General features: G+C 44.4%; 1 long non-coding RNA gene across 2 annotated transcripts in view; it reads right to left on the bottom strand.

Moving 5' to 3' along the window:
• Positions 1–22,504, bottom strand: part of LOC117507660 — a 29,423-nt gene extending 6,919 nt beyond the window's left edge. Inside the window, exons 1-2 of one of the 2 annotated variants that reach the window (XR_004559815.1) lie at positions 22,487–22,504; positions 14,834–14,843 (exon numbers count right to left, since the gene is read on the bottom strand). This is a non-coding gene — a long non-coding RNA (uncharacterized LOC117507660). Of the gene's footprint in view, positions 1–13,649; positions 13,663–14,833; positions 14,844–22,486 lie in introns of those variants that run through there. The other variant, XR_004559814.1, reaches the window with a different exon arrangement.
• Between the last annotated feature and the right edge of the window lie 522 nt (positions 22,505–23,026).

Genomic DNA, 23,026 nt, shown 5'->3' with positions numbered 1-23,026 from the left:
TCGGCTTTTTTGACTGACCCCCGATTACAAAATACTGTTGTCAAAATTACCTGCCGGGTTGTGCGAACGACAACAAGTGAAAATGTTATCCCATATGACCCAGGAACATGCTGAAACCATCAAACTAAAGTTACAAGGAGGGTCCAGCAAAAGTGTACAATTTATGATTCATCCCACGGACTATAAAAACAGCTCTTATCAAACCCCTTCTTAAAAAACCCACCCTTAACCCTGTACCCCTTTCAAATTACCGTCCAATCAGTAATCTTCCATTCATCTCCAAAATCCTTGAAAGAGTAGTTTCCATTCAACTTCACAATCATCTCAAATTTAATAATCTATATGAGAAATTTCAATCCGGTTTTCGCCCCTCCCACAGCACAGAGACAGCTCTCATTAGAGTGACCAACAACCTCCTGATGGCCTCTGACTCTCCCTCCTCATCCTTCTCGACCTCACTGCCGCGTTTGACACCATAGACCATCACATCCTCCTGCACCGTCTCCAGCACCACATTGGTCTCTCCCACATTGCCTTTCACTGGTTTCACTCCTACCTCACTGACCGGACCGAGCATGTGGTCCTGGGGGATGCTAAATCTCGCCCCCACACTGTCACCTCTGGGGTCCCCCAGGGCTCCGTGCTCGGTCCCACCCTCTTCACCATTTACATGCTTCCCCTCGGGTGTGTCATTGGCAGGCATGGACTCCACTTCCATTGCTTTGCTGACGACACACAGCTCTACATCAAGGTCACTCCCTCCGCTCCTCCCTCTGCCACCATTTCCCGCCTCAACTCCTGCCTGGAGGAGATGGGGGCATGGATGAAACAGAACTTCCTGCAGCTGAATGGCTCAAAAACAGAAGCCATTCAAACCGGTACTCCTCACCAACTCCACTCCTCTCTCATTACTTCAATTTCTCTCTTTGGCCACAGCATTCCCCTCTCTCCCTCTGTTACCAATCTCGGGGTCAGGTTTGACCCCCACCTTTCTTTTGACAGTCATGTCAATAACATCTGCAAAACCTCCTTTTTCCACCTCTGTAATATTTCCAAACTCCATTCTTCACTTTCCCTTTCGGCTGCGGAGAAGCTCATCCATGCCTTTGTCTCCTCCAGGTTGGACTACTGTAACGCACTCCTCATCGGGATCCCTTGCAGGAGCATTCAAAAGCTGCAGTATGTCCAGAACAGCGCTGCCAGGGTCCTGGTGAGGGTGCGGAAACACGAGAACATCACCCCCATCCTTCACACCCACCACTGGCTCCCCATTCACTTCCGTATAGAGTACAAGATCCTTCTGAACACCCACCACTGTCTCCATGGTGATGCCCCCACCTACCTCACTGACCTCCTCACTCCACATACCTCAGGCAGAACCCGGTCAGGCCAACAGCACCGTCTGCTCCCGCCCAGGACACGGCTCAAGACCATGGGGGACCGGGCCTTCGAGGCTGCTGCTCCCCGCCTGCGGAACGCCCTCCCAGACCACCTCAGGGCCCCACAGACAGTGGATGCTTTTAAGAAAGGATTAAAAACCTTCCTTTTTAGAAAAGCTTACTTCTAGTTTTTAACTAATGTACCTATGATGTATTGTAATCTTATCTTATCTCTTTTATTGCTGTTTTATGTGCACTTTGACATTTGCATTCAAATATAAAGTGCGGTACAAATAAAATTTATTATTATTATTATTATTATTATTATTATTATTATTAATAATAATACTCAGTGCAGAAAGATGTCTTACAGGGAACTGGACTTTCATCCTTACGTGTTAAAAGTCTTTACCATTCTTGCTTGATGTTGATCTTCAGTTGTTCAACAGTCCGAGGTCTCATATTTTGTGCTTCATAATGCGCCACACATTTTCAATGGGCAACAGGTCTGGACTGCAGGCAGGTCAGTCTAGTACCCGCACTCTTTTACTACGAAGCCACGCTGCTGTAACACGTGCAGAATGTGGCTTGGCATTGTCTTGCAGAAATAAGCAGGGACATCACTGAAAAAGACGTTGCTTGGATGGCAGCACGTGTTGCTCCAAAACCTAGTTGTACCTTTCAGCATTGATGGTGCCATCACAGATGTGCAAGCTGCCCATGCCATGGGCACTAACACACCCCCATACCATCACAGATGCTGGCTTTGAACTTTGCGCTGGTAACTATCTGGGTGGTCTTTCTCCTCTTGTATCCAGAGGACACCGCGTCCATGATTTCCAAAAACAATTTGAAATGTGGACTCATCAGACCACAGCACATTCTTCCACTTTGCGTCTGTCCATTTCAAATGAGCTCAGGCCCAGAGAAGGCAGCGGTGTTTGTGGATGTTGTTGATGAGAGACTGGTGAAAGAAAGAAGGTCCCTGAGAAAACAGTGGAAGAAGGCCACAGGGGTGGAAAGGAAAGGACTTGAGGCACTCCAGGGCGACATTAAACAGCGTCTTGCAACACTGCGAAGAGCAGAATCCTTGAGAAAGCAACATAAGAAGAAGGAACGAACAAGAACAGCCTTCTACAGAGACCCCTACAGGTTCATTAAACACCTCTTTGTCAAGGAGAAAACGGGGACCCTCAAAGCACCCATAAGGGAGCTAGAGGAGCACTTGAGGAAGACCTACTCTGACAAACAGAGGTATGTGCCAGCCAGCATCCCACACGACATGCCACCAATCCACCCACCGGAGCACCAGATGGAAACAAGGCCTCCTACATGGAACGAAGTTGAAAGCACAGTAAAGCGGGCAAGAACCACCTCAGCCCCTGGACCCAACGGCGTTCCATATAGGAGATGATTTCCTGGTTTTCCTGGTTCTCTCCCTCAGCCCCAACCAGTCCCAGCAGAAGACTGCCCCTCCCTGAGCCTGGTTCTGCTGGAGGTTTCTTCCTGTTAAAAGGGAGTTTTTCCTTCCCACTGTCGCCAAGTGCTTGCTCACAGGGGGTCATTTTGACATTTGGGGTCTTTCTGTAATTATTGTATGGCTTATGAAGTGCCTTGGGGCAACTGTTTGTTGTGATTTGGTGCTATATAAATGAAATTGATTTGATTTGATTTGATATAGGTTCTATAAGAACTCGCCAGGAGTCCTGAAGTACCTCTGGAGGCTAATAAAAGTGGCATGGAAAAAATAAATCATACCAAAGGCATGGCGACGGGCAGGAGGGATCCTGATTCCCAAAGAGAAGAATTTCTCAACCATCGATCAGTTCCAACAGATCAGTCTTCTGAATGTCGAAGGAAAGATATTCTTCAGAGTTGTGGCCCAGAGGCTCTCGGATTTCTTGCAGAGGAACAACTTTGTTGACACCTCAGTGCAGAAGGCAGGAATAAGTGGTTTCCCAGGATGTCTGGAACATGCAAATGTCATCTGGCACCAGGTGCAGATGGCTAAGAAAGAGAAGAAAGATTTGCATGTGGTGTTCTTGGATCTTGCCAATGCATTTGGGTGAGTGCCTCATGAGATCCTGTGGTCAGCTTTCAAGTCCCAGAAGGCATCACAAGGTTGGTCAAACCGTATTTCCAAGACTTCCAGTTCTGCATTGTTACACAGGCTAGTACAACAGCCTGGCAGCAACTTGAGATTGGCATAATGGCGGGCTGCACCATATCTCCACTGGCGTTTACCATGGCAATGGAGCTCATTATTCGAGCGTCCCGGTGGGTGGTTGGAGGAGAACGGTTGAAGAGCGGATTCCGTCTTCCTCCAATCAGAGCATACATGGATGACATGACAGCAATAAGAACAACAGGAGCATGCACCAAGCGCCTGCTGGATAAATTACAGGGAAACATCGAATGGGCACGAATGGAGGTTAAACCCAGTAAATCCTGCAGCATCTCCATTGTCAAAGGCCAGCTAACCAATGAGAAGTTCCACATCAACAACGAGCCAATACCACAGTTCTGGAGAAGCTGATTAAAAGCCTCGGCCGCTGGTATAGTGCAGATCTTAAGGACACGAAGCAGGTGGAGCAACTCAGGCAGGACACCATCAGCGGCCTTAAGACGATCAACAACACAGATCTGCCTGGAAAGATGAAGCTGTGGTGCTTTCAGTTCGGGCTGCTGCCCCGTCTCATGTGGCCATTGTCCATCTATGAGGTCACGCTATCCCATGCCAAGAGGCTGGAGAGGCTGGTGAGTGCGCAAGTGAGGAAGTGGCTTGGACTGCCTAAATGCCTTACCAGCATAGGCTTGTATGGCAATGGAGCCCTCTCCCTTCCGATTTCAAGCTTGGTGGAGGAGTACAAATGTGCCAAAGCAAGGCTAGAGATGACTCTTAACGAATCCCGTGATCCTGTCATCAGAGGAGCTGCTCCAACCCTAGCAACGGGGAGGAAATGGAAACCATCTGTGGCAGTTGTGGTGGCAAAGACTGCCCTCAGACACCGGGACATAGTGGGGCATGTCCAGCATGGCAGAGGTGGCTTGGGTCTGGAAGCAACAGCATCCACATGGCAAAAGGCTACCCCAGCAGAACGGCGGCACATGGTGGTGGAAGAAGTGAGAAACCAGGAAGAAGCAGCCAGGTGTGTCACAGCTGTCTCCCAAGCTCAACAAGGCCACTGCATGAAGTGGGAGGGCATGGAGAGGAAGAAAATCACATGGAGTGACCTAAGCAGCATGGAGTCCAACCGGCTAAGCTTCATCATTAGAGCCACATATGCTGTCCTGCCATCTCCAACCAACCTACATGTCTGGTATGGAGAAGACCCAGCCTGTGTCCAGTGTGCAGCCCTGGCAACCCTCAAACACATCCTGGTGGGGTGCAAGGCAAGCCTGACACAGGGAAGATACACCTGGCGCCACAACCAGGGGCTGAAGTGCTTGGCTGCTGAACTTGAGAACAGGAGGGTAACCATCAACCCCATGCCCGTAAACCCCCAGCCTACCTTCCAACGCAAGATTTTCGTTTGGGAAGGAGAAAAAAGAGGGACCAAGTTATCCCCGGATCAGGGCCTGTTGAACATAGCCCGCGATTGGGAAATGCAAGTGGACCTCATCCAGAGGCTCACCTTCCCACTCGAAATTGTAGCGACCAACCTGCGTCCTGACCTGATCCTCTGGTCCAAATCCTGCCGACGTGTCTTCATCGTTGAGCTGACCGTTCCATGGGAGGATGCCATCGATGAGGCATTTGAAAGGAAGCGACTGCGATATTTCAACCTAGCAGCTGAAGCAGAGGGGCGGGGCTGGAGTGTGAAGGTGTGGCCTGTGGAGTTCGGCTTTAGAGGCTTTGTAGCCAGATCCACCACAAAGTTCCTGAAAGAAGTAGGGATCAGAGGGCAGGCCCAAAGGAAGCTAATCAAGAACTTGCCACTGTAGCAGAGTGGAGCAGTCACTGGTTGTGGTTGAAACGCAAAGAGGCAACTTGGGCTTCCAAATGACCGCCAGGTGCTCCCCCCCCCCATATGCTGCACGCCCGGGTCTGATCAGCCTGGGATGGGCCAACCTCGGCAGAGGGTGTCTTGTTGTAAGTGGCTGAAACACCCAATGACGTTCGGGGCAAACAACTGAAGATGTGGCGTGGTGGTGGCACCTTGTGATCATTGATCCCATCCCATCTAAGAGGGCACCTCCAACAACTGATTTGCTGATTCTTTGGGATTTTAACAGCTAGTCCTATTAAGAAGTATGGCTTTCACTTTGTATGGTAGAATTTTAATTTGCACTTGTAGATGTAGCGGCAAACTTTGTTAACTGACAGTGGTTTCCTGAAGTGTTCTTAAACTGTTGGACTATTTTTTCATGCAGTTGTTCACAAAGTGGTGATCCTCACCCTATCTTTGCTTGTGAACAGCTGAGACTTTTGGGGATGCTCCCTTTGTACCCAATCAAACTGTATGTTATTCATTTCACCATGTCTCCCAGTGTTATTGCTTTTCTCCTTGTGATTCCTAGTTGTTGACCAGTGTTTGTGCCTGGTTGACCTTGTTTGTCCTGCATGCCTCCTTTGAATGTAGACTGCCTGGACAGATTGCCCAAACCATGAGTTGGACAGTTTCCTGCATATGAAGCATATTGTCCATTCTACCAAAAGAGTCACTGTTTAGTGTCTCACACAATCAGCTAATTAACTACATCATTCACATAATATGTCAATCAGATGTCACTGCTAATCTTCACCAGAAACCAATTATAAGCAGGCATGTTTTTTTAAATACTTCACTATCTCACTCACCTCTTGATGTTTTTCAGTTATCCGCCTGACACTCCTGCTGCTGCCCCACCGCAACTAGCTGGTCCCTATCTGATGTTGGGGATGGGCTCCATCTCCTGCCTTCTCTATTAATAGGATTCAAGATCATCTCAGCTCATCCCACCGTCGTGATGAGGTCTGAGTCCAGATCTAATTTACAACTTTGTACCCACCTCTGTAACAAATCATTTTCTTTAACCCATTGAGTCTTCTGTTAGAGCTGGAAACTGCATTTTGCCGAGCTCTTTCTGTATTGTGGCCATGGTGATAGAAACTATTCCAAGAAACAGGCCAAATGTCAGAGTTCACAGGGTCAGTTTAACCTCAACAGAAATCTTTATCTTTAATGGTTGACTGTCTTCAGTTGACCTTGGACTGTTTGTGGACTGTGATTAAAGAACTTTGTGCTCCCCAAACTATCTGTCCTCTGTGTTGGGGTCTTCAGTACATCCTGGATGTGAATTTGGTGAGGACTGGGGAGGTGATGATCTAGTGGTTAAGTGTTGGGCTTGAGACCAGAGGATCTTCGGTTCAAATCCCAGCCTGACCGGATATTCACTAAGGGCCCTTGGGCAAGGTCCGTATTCCCCTAGTTGTGTGTCGTGAGTATCTTGTATGGCAGCACCCTGACATCAGGGTGAATGTAAGGCATTATTGTAAAGTGCTTTGAGTGTCTGATGCGGATGAAAAAGCGCTATATAAATGCAGTCCATTTATTACATTTGTGAACCTTTACACTTGGCACTGCAATGTTTCAGCTGAGTATATGATTTGTGACGACCATTTTTCACAAAGGTTAAAGGTAAAACCTGAACATTAGAATGCTGAATTAATGAGTCCATACCCTTGAATTACCAGCAGGCTGTAACAGCGTGTTGAAATTTGTATCAGATTGTGTTAACATGGAACTCTGAGCGAGGCAGTTGAACCCTTCACATTTTTACTCTTAGTTTAAAGCAGCTATTCAGTGCTAAGTGAATGCAGGAGGTAAGGTCACACACAGTGCTGCGTGTGCTTCACTAATGGATCCTTTGAATCGTACAGTGCTGAGATATTCTGTGTATGATACACACACATTTAAAACCCACGACACCAGAGAAACAAACATCAAATCCACATTTTTCCACCTCAGTAATCCTGCAGACAAGAAAGCTCTTTTACTTGCTTTCTTGTAGGCTAAATTACCTGCGTATCTACAGTGTGCAGACAGGCTCTTATCTTACAGCGGATGTGTTGACAGGAAGCAGGATGCTCTGTGAGCTGGATCCGATGGGATGGCATATCTGGAAGGCAGTGGTTCGCTCTGTATCATTGACAATTCCCTGTGCAATATTCACCTCACTTGCTCCAGTTCAACTTCTGTTCTGTCGTATTTTACTATCAGCATTGTTTTTCCTGCTTGTGAGCATCAGTTATAGCTTTGTGCTTCTTAGTGCTGAACATGATGTTTTAAAAATGGGCACCATGCCGCTGTTGAATCCTGTGTATTCTCTCTCATGACTTCACATTGTTTTAAAGTCAACCTTTATATTATGAAAGTCGAGTGAAGGTTGACTCTGCTGATGACATTGTTAATAAGCAATTAATTAATCAAACCAGAGAGAAGGGAAATGTTTACAATCTGCATCCACAACAAAATGAATCAGATGGAAACAAGCAGAAACAACAAAAAGAACCAACAACAATGTTACAAGTCCCACTGAAGTGTAAATGGAAAAGAAAGTCTTTTCCAATTCATCTGTCAGAAATTCATAATGTTCATTGTCCAGTCATCCACAAATCAGGTCCAAGCCCACTTGTTTTCTGTGTGGTTGCAGCAAAGAAATCACACTGAATAACAAATGCTCCTAATCATGTTGTCTGCTGCAGCTCCCTGCTCTCAAAAAGTCATATATCAGAGCTTCTCCCACAAACATGAACAAATGGATCCAGATAATAATGTTTGCCGTGTCTGGTTAGCATTCTGTGCGACACCTGAATTTTTAACTGTTGCCAGTGTCCATTTTAGCTGTTAGCATGCTAGCCATGTGGGATCGTTAGACGTGACACTGTACGGAGTTAAAGGAAGTAAACATTTGGGAATGCTGTGCTAGCTCGGAACGCAGCCTGAGATTCTATCTGGCATTACTGCTCTCAGAACTCCGGGTGCAAGTGTTATGATCAGGTGAGTCAAAAGATGGAAAGGTTACACAGCAACAAGGTTACACAGCAGCAAGGTTACACATCAACAAGGTTACACATCAACAAGGTTACACAGCAACAAGGTTACACATCAACAAGGTTACACAGCAGCAAGGTTACACAGCAACAAGGTTACACAGCAACAAGGTTACACAGCAACAAGGTTACACAGCAGCAAGGTTACACAGCAGCAAGGTTACACAGCAACAAGGTTACACATCAACAAGGTTACACAGCAGCAAGGTTACACAGCAACAAGGTTACACAGCAACAAGGTTACACAGCAGCAAGGTTACACAGCAGCAAGGTTACACAGCAACAAGGTTACACATCAACAAGGTTGCACATCAACAAGGTTACACAGCAGCAAGGTTACACAGCAGCAAGGTTACACAGCAACAAGGTTACACAGCAACAAGGTTACACAGCAGCAAGGTTACACAGCAGCAAGGTTACACAGCAACAAGGTTACACAGCAACAAGGTTACACAGCAACAAGGTTACACAGCAGCAAGGTTACACAGCAGCAAGGTTACACAGCAACAAGGTTACACATCAACAAGGTTGCACATCAACAAGGTTACACATCAACAAGGTTACACAGCAACAAGGTTACACATCAACAAGGTTACACAGCAGCAAGGTTACACAGCAACAAGGTTACACAGCAACAAGGTTACACAGCAGCAAGGTTACACAGCAGCAAGGTTACACAGCAACAAGGTTACACAGCAACAAGGTTACACAGCAGCAAGGTTACACAGCAACAAGGTTACACATCAACAAGGTTGCACATCAACAAGGTTACACAGCAGCAAGGTTACACAGCAGCAAGGTTACACATCAACAAGGTTACACATCAACAAGGTTACACAGCAGCAAGGTTACACAGCAGCAAGGTTACACATCAACAAGGTTACACATCAACAAGGTTACACAGCAGCAAGGTTACACAGCAACAAGGTTACACAGCAACAAGGTTACACAGCAGCAAGGTTACACAGCAGCAAGGTTACACAGCAACAAGGTTACACAGCAACAAGGTTACACAGCAGCAAGGTTACACAGCAACAAGGTTACACATCAACAAGGTTGCACATCAACAAGGTTACACAGCAGCAAGGTTACACAGCAACAAGGTTACACAGCAGCAAGGTTACACAGCAACAAGGTTACACATCAACAAGGTTACACATCAACAAGGTTACACAGCAGCAAGGTTACACAGCAGCAAGGTTACACAGCAACAAGGTTACACATCAACAAGGTTACACAGCAACAAGGTTACACAGCAGCAAGGTTACACAGCAGCAAGGTTACACAGCAACAAGGTTACACAGCAACAAGGTTACACATCAACAAGGTTACACAGCAGCAAGGTTACACAGCAACAAGGTTACACATCAACAAGGTTACACAGCAACAAGGTTACACAGCAACAAGGTTACACAGCAGCAAGGTTACACAGCAGCAAGGTTACACAGCAACAAGGTTACACAGCAACAAGGTTACACATCAACAAGGTTACACAGCAACAAGGTTACACAGCAGCAAGGTTACACAGCAACAAAGTTACACATCAACAAGGTTACACAGCAGCAAGGTTACACAGCAACAAGGTTACACATCAACAAGGTTACACAGCAACAAGGTTACACAGCAGCAAGGTTACACAGCAGCAAGGTTACACATCAACAAGGTTACACATCAACAAGGTTACACAGCAGCAAGGTTACACAGCAACAAGGTTACACATCAACAAGGTTACACATCAACAAGGTTACACAGCAACAAGGTTACACAGCAACAAGGTTACACAGCAGCAAGGTTACACATCAACAAGGTTACACAGCAACAAGGTTACACAGCAGCAAGGTTACACATCAACAAGGTTACACAGCAGCAAGGTTACACAGCAGCAAGGTTACACAGCAACAAGGTTACACATCAACAAGGTTACACATCAACAAGGTTACACAGCAGCAAGGTTACACAGCAGCAAGGTTACACAGCAACAAGGTTACACAGCAGCAAGGTTACACAGCAACAAGGTTACACAGCAACAAGGTTACACATCAACAAGGTTACACAGCAGCAAGGTTACACAGCAGCAAGGTTACACAGCAACAAGGTTACACAGCAACAAGGTTACACATCAACAAGGTTACACAGCAACAAGGTTACACAGCAGCAAGGTTACACAGCAACAAGGTTACACATCAACAAGGTTACACAGCAGCAAGGTTACACAGCAACAAGGTTACACATCAACAAGGTTACACAGCAACAAGGTTACACAGCAGCAAGGTTACACAGCAACAAGGTTACACATCAACAAGGTTACACAGCAGCAAGGTTACACAGCAACAAGGTTACACAGCAGCAAGGTTACACAGCAGCAAGGTTACACAGCAACAAGGTTACACATCAACAAGGTTACACAGCAGCAAGGTTACACAGCAACAAGGTTACACAGCAACAAGGTTACACAGAGGCAAGGTTACACAGCAGCAAGGTTACACATCAACAAGGTTACACATCAACAAGGTTACACAGCAGCAAGGTTACACATCAACAAGGTTACACATCAACAAGGTTACACAGCAGCAAGGTTACACAGCAACAAGGTTACACATCAACAAGGTTACACATCAACAAGGTTACACAGCAACAAGGTTACACAGCAACAAGGTTACACAGCAGCAAGGTTACACATCAACAAGGTTACACAGCAACAAGGTTACACAGCAGCAAGGTTACACATCAACAAGGTTACACAGCAGCAAGGTTACACAGCAGCAAGGTTACACAGCAACAAGGTTACACATCAACAAGGTTACACATCAACAAGGTTACACAGCAGCAAGGTTACACAGCAGCAAGGTTACACAGCAACAAGGTTACACAGCAGCAAGGTTACACAGCAACAAGGTTACACAGCAACAAGGTTACACATCAACAAGGTTACACATCAACAAGGTTACACAGCAGCAAGGTTACACAGCAGCAAGGTTACACAGCAACAAGGTTACACAGCAACAAGGTTACACATCAACAAGGTTACACATCAACAAGGTTACACAGCACAGGTACACAGCAGCAAGGTTACACAGCAACAAGGTTACACATCAACAAGGTTACACAGCAGCAAGGTTACACAGCAACAAGGTTACACATCAACAAGGTTACACAGCAACAAGGTTACACATCAGCAAGGTTACACAGCAGCAAGGTTACACAGCAACAAGGTTACACAGCAGCAAGGTTACACAGCAGCAAGGTTACACAGCAACAAGGTTACACATCAACAAGGTTACACAGCAGCAAGGTTACACAGCAACAAGGTTACACAGCAACAAGGTTACACAGAGGCAAGGTTACACAGCAGCAAGGTTACACATCAACAAGGTTACACATCAACAAGGTTACACAGCAGCAAGGTTACACAGCAGCAAGGTTACACAGCAACAAGGTTACACAGCAGCAAGGTTACACATCAACAAGGTTACACATCAACAAGGTTACACAGCAGCAAGGTTACACAGCAACAAGGTTACACAGCAGCAAGGTTACGCAGCAGCAAGGTTACACATCAACAAGGTTACACATCAACAAGGTTACACAGCAGCAAGGTTACACAGCAGCAAGGTTACACAGCAACAAGGTTACACATCAACAAGGTTACACAGCAACAAGGTTACGCAGCAACAAGGTTACACAGCAGCAAGGTTACGCAGCAACAAGGTTACGCAGCAACAAGGTTACGCAGCAACAAGGTTACGCAGCAGCAAGGTTACGCAACAGCAAGGTTACACAGCAACAAGGTTACGCAGCAACAAGGTTACGCAGCAACAAGGTTACGCAGCAGCAAGGTTACGCAACAGCAAGGTTACGCAGCAGCAAGGTTACACAGCAGCAAGGTTACACAGCAACAAGGTTACACAGCAACAAGGTTACGCATCAACAAGGTTACACAGCAGCAAGGTTACACAGCAACAAGGTTACACATCAACAAGGTTACACAGCAACAAGGTTACGCAGCAGCAAGGTTACGCATCAATAAGGTTACACATCAACAAGGTTACACAGCAGCAAGGTTACACAGCAACAAGGTTACACATCAACAAGGTTACACAGCAACAAGGTTACACAGCAGCAAGGTTACACAGCAACAAGGTTACGCAGCAGCAAGGTTACGCAGCAACAAGGTTACGCATCAACAAGGTTACACAGCAACAAGGTTACGCAGCAACAAGGTTACACAGCAGCAAGGTTACGCAGCAGCAAGGTTACACATCAACAAGGTTACACATCAACAAGGTTACACAGCAGCAAGGTTACACAGCAACAAGGTTACACATCAACAAGGTTACACAGCAGCAAGGTTACACAGCAACAAGGTTACACAGCAGCAAGGTTACGCAGCAGCAAGGTTACGCAGCAACAAGGTTACGCATCAACAAGGTTACACAGCAACAAGGTTACACAGCAACAAGGTTACACAGCAGCAAGGTTACACAGCATCAAGGTTACACAGCAGCAAGGTTACACAGCAACAAGGTTACACAGCAACAAGGTTACACAGCAACAAGGTTACACAGCAGCAAGGTTACACAGCAGCAAGGTTACACATCAACAAGGTTACACAGCAACAAGGTTACACAGCAGCAAAGTTACACAGCAGCAGGGTTACACAGCAGCAAGGTTACACAGCAACAAGGTTACACAGCAGCAAGGTTACGCAGCAGCAAGGTTACACATCAACAAGGTTACACAGCAGCAAGGTTACACATCAACAAGGTTACACAGCAGCAAGGTTACACATCAACAAGGTTACACCGCTACAAGGTTACACAGCAGCAAAGTTACACAGCAACAAGGTTACACAGCAGCAAGGTTACGCAGCAGCAAGGTTACACATCAACAAGGTTACACATCAACAAGGTTACACAGCAGCAAGGTTACACAGCAGCAAAGTTACGCAGCAGCAAGGTTACGCAGCAACAAGGTTACGCATCAACAAGGTTACACAGCAACAAGGTTACACAGCAACAAGGTTACACAGCAACAAGGTTACACAGCAGCAAGGTTACACAGCAGCAAGGTTACACAGCAACAAGGTTACACAGCAACAAGGTTACACAGCAACAAGGTTACACAGCAGCAAGGTGCTAATGCTGGACTGCAGTAAACCAGAAAATAGAGCATTGCAATAGTCCAATCTAGAAGAGATAAATGCATGTATCAGAGTCTCAGCATCAGCCATAGACAGGATGGGATGAACCTTCGCGATATTTCACAGATGAAAGAAAGCAGTCCTCATAATGTCAAAGGACAATGTAGGATCAAAAGTTACCCTAAGGTTCCTCACTTTATCTGTATGACGTATAACACACAAACCTAAGCAAAACATTAACTGGTCAAATTGATGCTGATGTCTTACTAGACCAAGAACCATCATTTCAGTATTATCAGAGTTTAAAGTAGGAAGTTACGAGACATCCAGCTTCTCACTGCTGCAAGGCAGTCTTCTAAGGATTTTATGTGAGTGAGATTGCCAGCAGTTATTGGCATGTGCAATTGAGTATCATCAGCATAACAATGAAAGTCAATCCCAAAATGCCGTAGTATAAGCCCAAGGGGTGCTATATAAAGGGAGAAAAGCAGGGGGCCTAAAACGGATCCCTGTTGAACCCCAAATTTCATATCACTATGGTTTGAAGTAGTGTTATTATACAAAGCACAATAACAACAATTGGACAGGTATGACGTCAACCACACAAGGGCACTTCTAGTGATCCCAAAATGATTCTCCAGCCTATCAAGTAAAATATGATGATCCACAGTATCAAACACAGCACTAAGATCTAACAACACCAAAACCATAGAGTCAGAGTCCATTGCTAGCAGAAGGTCATTCACTACTTTAGTGAGTGCTGTCTCTGTGGAATGATATGTTATAAAAGCAGACTGCAGTGGCTCAAAAAGATTATTCTCAGTAGGGTGATCAACAAGTTGCTGTGAAACCACTTTTTTCAGAATTTTTGAAGAAAATGTTAGATTTGATATCGGCCTATAATTTTTCAATACACTCGAGTCAAGATTAGATTTCTTAAGCAAATGTTTAATCACTGCAGATTTGAAACATTTAGGAATAGATTCAGAAGTTAGCGAGAGATTAACAATTTCCAGCACAGTTGGTCCAAGAATGGTCCATAAGTCCTTAAACAGTTTGGTTGGTATGGGGTCAGATAAACAGGTTGTGGTTTTTGTAGACATCACAAGTTTCGACAGTGTGCCTAATGAGATACTATCAAACTCTGTAAATCTAGCTAACACCTCAGTGACTAACAGGTGGCTGTCCATAAATGAGAATTGCAACTACAGTTGCACTCAAACGTTTAATACCCTAGCAGAGCCATTTTTAAGAGCGTATGAATGACATCACAAAAACTTTTTTTTCACTCATGGTTAGTGGTTGGATGAAGCCATTTATTGTCACACAACTGTGTTTCCTCTTTTTAAATCAAAATGACAAGAGAACTACCAAAATGAACCTGATCCAAAGTTTACATACCCCTGTTCTTAATACTGTGTATTGCCCTCTTTAACATCACTGACAGCTTGGAGTCTTTTGTGATAGTTGTGGATGAGGCTCTATGATGGTGAAGCTGCCACTGAATATGTCTTGGACTTTAATGACAAAGAAAAACTAACAGTATGGCACTCTATGGTAAATCTGCATGGAGTAGACAGTTCTCAAAAAGTGAGTGACTGTGCAAGAAGGAGAAGAGTGAGGAAAGCCACCAAGACACCCAGACAACCCAGGAGAAGTTATAGGCTTACGTGGCTGTGATTGGAGAAATTGTGCACAGTGCAAGCTTTGCATTTTGTATCACCAGTTATCCATCTTCATGATGAAGTGGTATAGAGGAGGATTTTCTTAAAAAGAAGACTTGAAAGTTTAGCTACAAATTGCCAGAAGGTACATCTGAGATGCAAGCCTGGATTTCATCTGTTTTGGTGAAAGAAAATACTTCTCTGCTCTACTCCACTATGAAGCTAAGAGTAGTGATACAAAATGCAAAGCTTGCACTGTGCACAATTTCTCCAATCACAGCCACATAAGCCCATAACTTCTCCTGGGTTGTCTGGGTGTCTTGGTGGCTTTCCTCACTCTTCTCCTTCTTGCACAGTCACTCAGTTTTTGAAAACTGTCTACTCCATGCAGATTTACCATAAAGTGCCATACTGTTAGTTTTTCTTTGTCATTAAAGTCCAAGACATATTCAGTAGCAGCTTTACCATCAGAGAGTCTCGTCCACAACTACCACAAAAGACTCCAAGCCGTCACTGATGTTAAAGGGGCAATACACAGTATTAAGAACAGGGGTATGTAAACTTTAGATCAGGTTCATTTGGGTAGTTCTCTTGTCATTTTGATTTAAAAAGAGGAAACACAGTTGTGTGACAATAAATGGCTTCATCCAACCACTAACCATGAGTGAAAAAAACGTTTTTGTGTTGTCATTCATACGCTCTTAAAAATGGCCAAAAAAAGCAAAAATTCTGCCAGTTTATGTAAAGTTTTGAGCACAAATGTATGTCCAAAAAAACAAAACAAAACCCAATAATAACTTTGAGTTATTATTATATTTATTGATCAAATCAGAATAATTAACCCACTTTGTAGCCAATAGTGCATGCTTACAACCATGGGGAGAACATCCAAACCCACACAGAAAGGCCCCAGGAGGGATGCAATTCCACAACCTTGCTGTTAGGCACAAGTGCTAACCACTAACACTGCTCTTCCACAGAATACCATTCAATTACAATCCCCCATCATACACTGCTCTTCCACAGAATACCATTCAATTACAATCCCCCATCATCCACAAGACGTGCCAAAACAGGATGAAACTGTTGTGTGGGCCGCTGAAGAGGAGGTACTGCTGGCCCACCACCACAAGATGGCGCCCTGCTTGAAGTGCGGGCTTCAAGCACGAGAGGGCATCGGAGCGACCGGGAGTGACAGCTGTCACTCATCATCCGTACCAGCAGTCACTCATCCACTACACATCACCACCACCATAAAGGCCGGACTGCAACTCCACCTCCCCGCCGAGAAATCAGCTACCATTCAGGTAACTTCTCTGCTGAATCTGAAGACCTTGTGTAGTAGTCTGATCTCATTTGCAGCCGTTTTCCTGTAATGGTGTCCTTATCTGCGGTATTGGCGTTTGGTGTGGACTGCGACGGCTTTGCCTCACACCCCAAACCAGATAAGTGGTTTCACAGGAGCTGTACGAGTGTGTGATTGGAGGTGGAGGTGCTCCCTCCTAACTAAACACTGACTGTGGGATTACTGAGTGTGCGAACTCACACTCATCAGTACTGTCTCTGTTCTCTGCCAGCAGTACCGGGTCTGACTGCTGAAGACAGTGGCCACCTGGGGCGCAGGGCTTGGTGGCTCCGGTGTTCTTCAGATCCGTTGGTGGTGGAAGCTGTGTGGGAGCTCTTCTCCCGCCAGACGTCTTCTATCGTCGAGCCTGCCCACACGTCACCTTGTGTATAATTGACATTCCACCATATTGTTATTGTCTGTACTTCATTGTGCGATTCACAACATTAAATTGTTACTTTTTGGCTTATCCATTGTCCGTTCATTAACGCCCCCTGTTGTGGGTCCGTGTCACGACACTTTCACAACATGAAACGGCTTACTCCAGCTTGCCTCCTATCAGGGTTGCTTAGAATGTGCAGACCTGCCAACTGGCTGACTTTTAAAGTGTAGACCTGGGAACCCACTTGAAAATAAAAGTAAACCTGCATTCTCAGCCAGAACCACAAGAAATGCTGCTTTTGCTTCAAATTTTTATCCCAATGGAGCCCAGTCAAAGAGGTCAAGATGTACTCAATGGAGTACCCTGTTTAAAGATGTGTGAACAAGATTGAAGCTGTGTGTCCTATGAACACCCGGAAGTGTCCGAGTATTTGTGTCCCGATTGTCGGGAAGTGTTCCGACTTGGCGAATCGGGATTTTTGAACAGCTCGAAAATTTCACATCAATTTGAATGAAAGCACCACATTTTCGTCATGGCAGCACAAATACATTCTAATCCATTCTGTGACGGCTACACGAAATTAAAAGTGAAGCGGGGGAGGGGGTTGGGGCTGGTTATGGTTGGGGGTGGGAGCAGGGTTAAAATGAGTTAAAAAAGACAACAATTTTACTCATTTCGTGACAGGAGCATGAACAAAAAATGTGAGACTGGGCTGGCAGAAGCTACAGTTGTATGCAAAGTTTTGGCACCCATGATCATTTTCATGATTTTCCTTTATTGGGAATTAGGCAGGTGCATAAATTTGGGCACCCTTGCCATTTTATTGATTTGAATACATTTAGCTCTAAGTATTGGAACACAAAATTTGTTTGGTAAGCTCACTGACCCTTGACCTCCTTACACAGGTGAATGCAGTCATGAGAAAGGGTAATTAAGGTGGCCATTTAGAAATGTCTCTCCTTTTTGCATCTCTTCTAATGAGTGCCAATATGAAAATTCAGTAAGGTATATCTTATATATTATATTCCAATTCTAAGGCGGAACTATGCCAGTATACAAAGGTATATCTAAATATCTAAAAAGGAAGAGTAAAATAGACGAGTAGAAAAGAGTAGAGTAGAGCTACTTAGGTGCCTGGTCTTGAGAACCAGGGATGGTAGGTTATAAAGCTTTTTTTTATCCCATCAGAACTCAAGAAAGAGGCAGCTCAAGAAAGAGGCATATATAATATAATAAATAATAAGACATAAGAAGAGTAAGACATCACAGGAGAAGGTTGTAGTATAAGTAACTAGTATGTAGACTAGTAGTAAAATCAAATATAGTTAGTAGGCTAAGTTGTAGAAGCAGAAGCTGTGAGTGTGTGAGTGTACTGGTATCTATCTAAAGTAACTCTGTTAGCATACTATAGGAAAATAAAAGGTATAATCAGTATGCTATCAAATGGAAACCTAAGAACTTAGGTTTCCATATGTTTCCATATGTTGATGTCTTTAGGGAGCCTCTAAACAACTCTCAAATGACCTGAAAATAGACTGATCAACATCATGGTTTAGGGGAAGGATACAAAAAGCTATCTCAGAGATTTCAACTGTCAGTTTCCACTGTGAGGAACATAGTGAGGAAATGGAAGACCACAGGCACAGTACTAGTTAAGGCCCAAAGTGGCAGGCCAAGAAAAATCTCAGATAAGATGAAGCGAAGGATGGTGAGAACAGTCATAGTCAACTCACAGACCTGCTCCAAAGACCTACACGATAATGTTGCAGATAGTGTCTCTGTGCATCTTTCAACTATAGAGTGCACTTTGTACAAGGAGATGCTGTAATGCAGAGGAAACCTTTTCTGCATACACACCACAAACAGAGTCACTTGAAGTATGCTAAAGCACATTTGGACAAGCCAGCTTCATTTTGGAATAAGGTGGTGTGGACTAATGAAACTAAAATTGAGTTATTTGGACATAACAAGGGACGATGTGCATGGCTGAAAAAGAACACAGCATTCCAAGAAAAACTCTTGCTACCAACAGTAAAATTTGGAGGTAGTTCCATCATGCTGTGAGGCTGTGTGACCAGTGCAGGTGCTGGGAATCTTTGAGGGTCACATGGATTCCAGTCAATATCAGGAGATTCTTGAGAACAATGTTCATGAATCAGTGACAAAGTTGAAGTTGTGTCGTGGCTGGATCATTCAACAAGACAATGACCCTAAACACTGCTCAAAATCTACTAAGGCATTCATGCAGAGGAGCAAGTACAACATTCTGGAATGGGCGTCTCAGTCCCCAGACCTGAATATTATTGAAAATATGTGGTGTGATTTTAAGTGGGCTGTCCATGCTCAGAAACCAACAAACCTGAGATGTTTTGTAAAGACGAATGGTCCAAAATACCTTAAACCAGAATCCAGACTCTCATTGGAAGCTATAGGAAGCATTTAGAGGCTGTTATTTCTGCAAAAGGAGGATCTACTAAATATATATGTACTTTTTCTGTTGTGTTCTGGTGCCCAAATTTATGCACCTGTGTAATTTTGTTTAAAGAATTCTTGCACACTTTCTGTAAATCCTATAAACTTAATTTCTCTTTTCAAATATCACTGTGTTTGTCTGCTATATGATATATTTAACTGAAATTGCTGATCCAAACAACCAGCTTTATAAAGGAAAATCATGGAAATCATCAGGGGTGCCCAAACTGTTACATACCACTGTATGAAGCTTTTTACTATTATTGTGCTAAGTGCAGAGAACTCAAATAAACTGCTTTTTTGGTCAGTGAACATATGACAATATGTGAGTAAAACATTCTATGTAATTAAACATTTGTAATGAATAGACAATAGACAATAGAATAGGATTTAAAATTCTTCTTCTTACTTATAAGGTTTTGAATAATCAGGTCCCATCTTATCTTAAAGACCTCATAGTACCATATCACCCCAATAGAGCGCTTCGCTCTCAGACTGCAGGCTTACTTGTAGTTCCTAGGGTTTGTAAGAGTAGAATGGGAGGCAGAGCCTTCAGCTTTCAGGCTCCTCTCCTGTGGAACCAGCTCCCAATTCAGATCAGGGAGACAGACACCCTCTCTACTTTTAAGATTAGGCTTAAAACTTTCCTTTTTGCTAAAGCTTATAGTTAGGGCTGGATCAGGTGACCCTGAACCATCCCTTAGTTATGCTGCTATAAACTTAGACTGCTGGGGATTTCCCATGATGCACTGAGTGTTTCTTTCTCTTTTTGCTCTGTATGCACCACTCTGCATTTAATCATTAGTGATTGATCTCTGCTTCCCTCCACAGCATGTCTTTTTCCTGGTTCTCTCCCTCAGCCCCAACCAGTCCCAGCAGAAGACTGCCCCTCCCTGAGCCTGGTTCTGCTGGAGGTTTCTTCCTGTTAAAAGGGAGTTTTTCCTTCCCACTGTTGCCAAGTGCTTGCTCACAGGGCGTCGTTTTGACCGTTGGGGTTTTTCCGTAATTATTGTATGGCCTTACCTTACAATATAAAGCGCCTTGGGGCAACTGTTTGTTGTGATTTGGCGCTATATAAATAAAATTGATTTGATTTGATTTAATGCAAACACATTCCATTATGTAATGCAATTGTAATTAAACACAATTAAACAATTAATTAAACATTTGAAAACTCAACACATCGATCAGAAGCAAACAAGTGACAATATTGTACGTAACACAAAATGTGAGTAAACTTTTTCTTTTAGTCACTGAACAATCATAGGAGAGGAAGATGTTCAATTTAATTAAATGTTTGGAATTTCAGCATAGTTATTAATAATGCAAACAGATTTGCAATCAGAGGCTAAAGAGTTAAAAAAAGGGGGACCAGAGACTGTGTTCCAACTACAGGGGCATAACACTACTCAGCCTCCCTGGTAAAGTCTACTCCAGGGTGCTGGACAGTTGAACTTCTGACTGAAGAGGAACAATGCAGGTTCCATTTTGGCCGTGGAACAACCAACCACCTTATCACTCTGAATGAATGAATGAGTGAGTGAATGAATGAATGAATGAATGGATGAATGAATGAATGAATGAATCACAGGATCCTGGAGGGTGCCTGGGAGTATGCTCATGTGTTCATGTGTTTTGTGGACTTGGAGAAGGTACATGATCGGGTACCCCGGGAGATACTGTGGGAGGTGCTGTGGGAGTGTGGAGTGAGGGGGTCCATTCTCAGGGCCATCCAATCTCTGTACTCACAAAGTGAGAGCTGTGTTTGAGTGCTCGGCAGTATGTCAGACGTGTTTCCAGTGGGGGTTGGCCTCTATGAGGGCACCTTGTCACCAATCCTGTTTGTGATATTCATGGACAGGATATTGAGGCGTAGTCAAGGGGAGAGGCGTTTCCAGTTTGGTGGGCTCAGGGTCTGATCACTGCTTTTTGCAGATGAAGTGGTCCTGTTAGCTTCATCAGCGTGTGACCTCCAACACTCACTGGATTGGTTCGCAGCCACGTGTGAAGCGACTGGGATGAGGATCAGCACCTCTAAATCTGACGCCATGGTTCTCAGCACGAAACCAGGTAGGGAATATGGTTGTGCCCCAAGTGAAGGAGTTCAAGTGCCTTGGGGTCCTTTTCACGAGACAATGGAGTGTGAGATTGGCCAGAGAATTGGTGCAGCAGGGGCGGTATTGAATTCACTCTACCTTACTGTTGTGATAAAAAGGGAGCTGAGCCAAAAGGCAAAGCTCTCGATCTGGTCAATCTTCGTTCCTGCTCTCACCTATGACCATGAGGGTTGAGTCATGACTGAAAGAACTAGAACACGGGTACAAGCAGCTGAAATGGATTTCGTTAGGAAGCTGGGCTTCCTTAGGGAGCTTTACAACACACGTCCATCGGGAAGGAGACCCCGGGGAAGACCCAGGACTAGTTGGAGAGATTATATTTCCACACTGGCCTGGAAGAGGTGGTCATTGTGGCCCGGGAAAGGGAAGTCTGGGGTCCCCTGCTGGAGCTGTTGTCCCTGTGATCTGATCCCGGATAAGCGGTTGAAGATGAGTGAGTGATGAGGCTAAAAAGTTAATTAATGGTACTGTATGAGGCAAAAGCATGTGTAAACTGCTTCTTTTAGCCACTGAACAATCATAGGCAAGGTAAACGTGCAATGTAATTATATGTTTGAAAACCTGAGACATAAAAATCTTAGATTGAAAGCCTTATGTCTCATGCAGTGCAAACAAGATGGGCCAAGACCTTTGTTCTGCCTATTTTTGAGACCAAATATCAACTGAGTCACACTCACAGCCCCTTGAAACAGAACCTCACACCCTGTAAGAGCAGGTTATGATTCCTGTTCATCTTCTTGTCATGAACACGTCATTACATTCTAAAAGACAAAGGATCGTGATAGTCATCGTTCAGTATCACACTGTTAAGTCTGTACAAGTTTCATTTTTATCAGTGTACAAAATGAGGCAGAGGTGGCCCCATGTTTGGATGCATTGTAAATGCTTACGCCACTTTTTCTTTTTTCTTTTAATCTCATGATGAATGCTGCCGAGCTACTACGGGTTAACAATTCGGATGTTTTCATTGTCCGGTGTTGTTTCATAGCTGAATAAAATGACAATCATTTGTTTTTAGAACAGTTTATGCTTTGCTAAGGCAGCATTTTCGATGTTGTTCTTCACTTACACCTGGTGTTTTCCCTTTTTTTCAACACATCTGGCAACTATAACAAATATAATTCCTCCAAAGAATCTGTCAATGTACCAGAGGCCAGGAAGCATGCAGACGTGTTGCCTGTGTGGTGGCGTGGGGGCAAGTGACATGACATCTGGATGACAGGGTGCCACCACTTAACAAGCTTGGCGTGTCTGGAGAACTGCTGTGATTCACAGCGACCTCCTATTTTCAATAATTGAGAATTCTTCTCCTTCCACATCTCCCTTCCCCCTTTGTTTGTCATGACTCATCCAAGTAACCCGGTGGGATTTCAACAGATAATTTGACAGCGAGCAGCCAACTGAACTCGTTAGAACTGCTGTAGACATGGCTGCACATCTTTAAGAATTAGTATTTTCATACTTGGCAGACAAGTGTAAATCTGCATCAGC

The sequence above is a fragment of the Thalassophryne amazonica genome, chromosome 3 (genome assembly GCF_902500255.1).
Source record: "Thalassophryne amazonica chromosome 3, fThaAma1.1, whole genome shotgun sequence".
In the NCBI taxonomy this organism is placed as follows: domain Eukaryota; kingdom Metazoa; phylum Chordata; class Actinopteri; order Batrachoidiformes; family Batrachoididae; genus Thalassophryne; species Thalassophryne amazonica.
The sequence above is the reverse complement of the archived record's forward strand: the minus strand, read 5'-3'. Positions and strand labels throughout refer to the sequence as shown.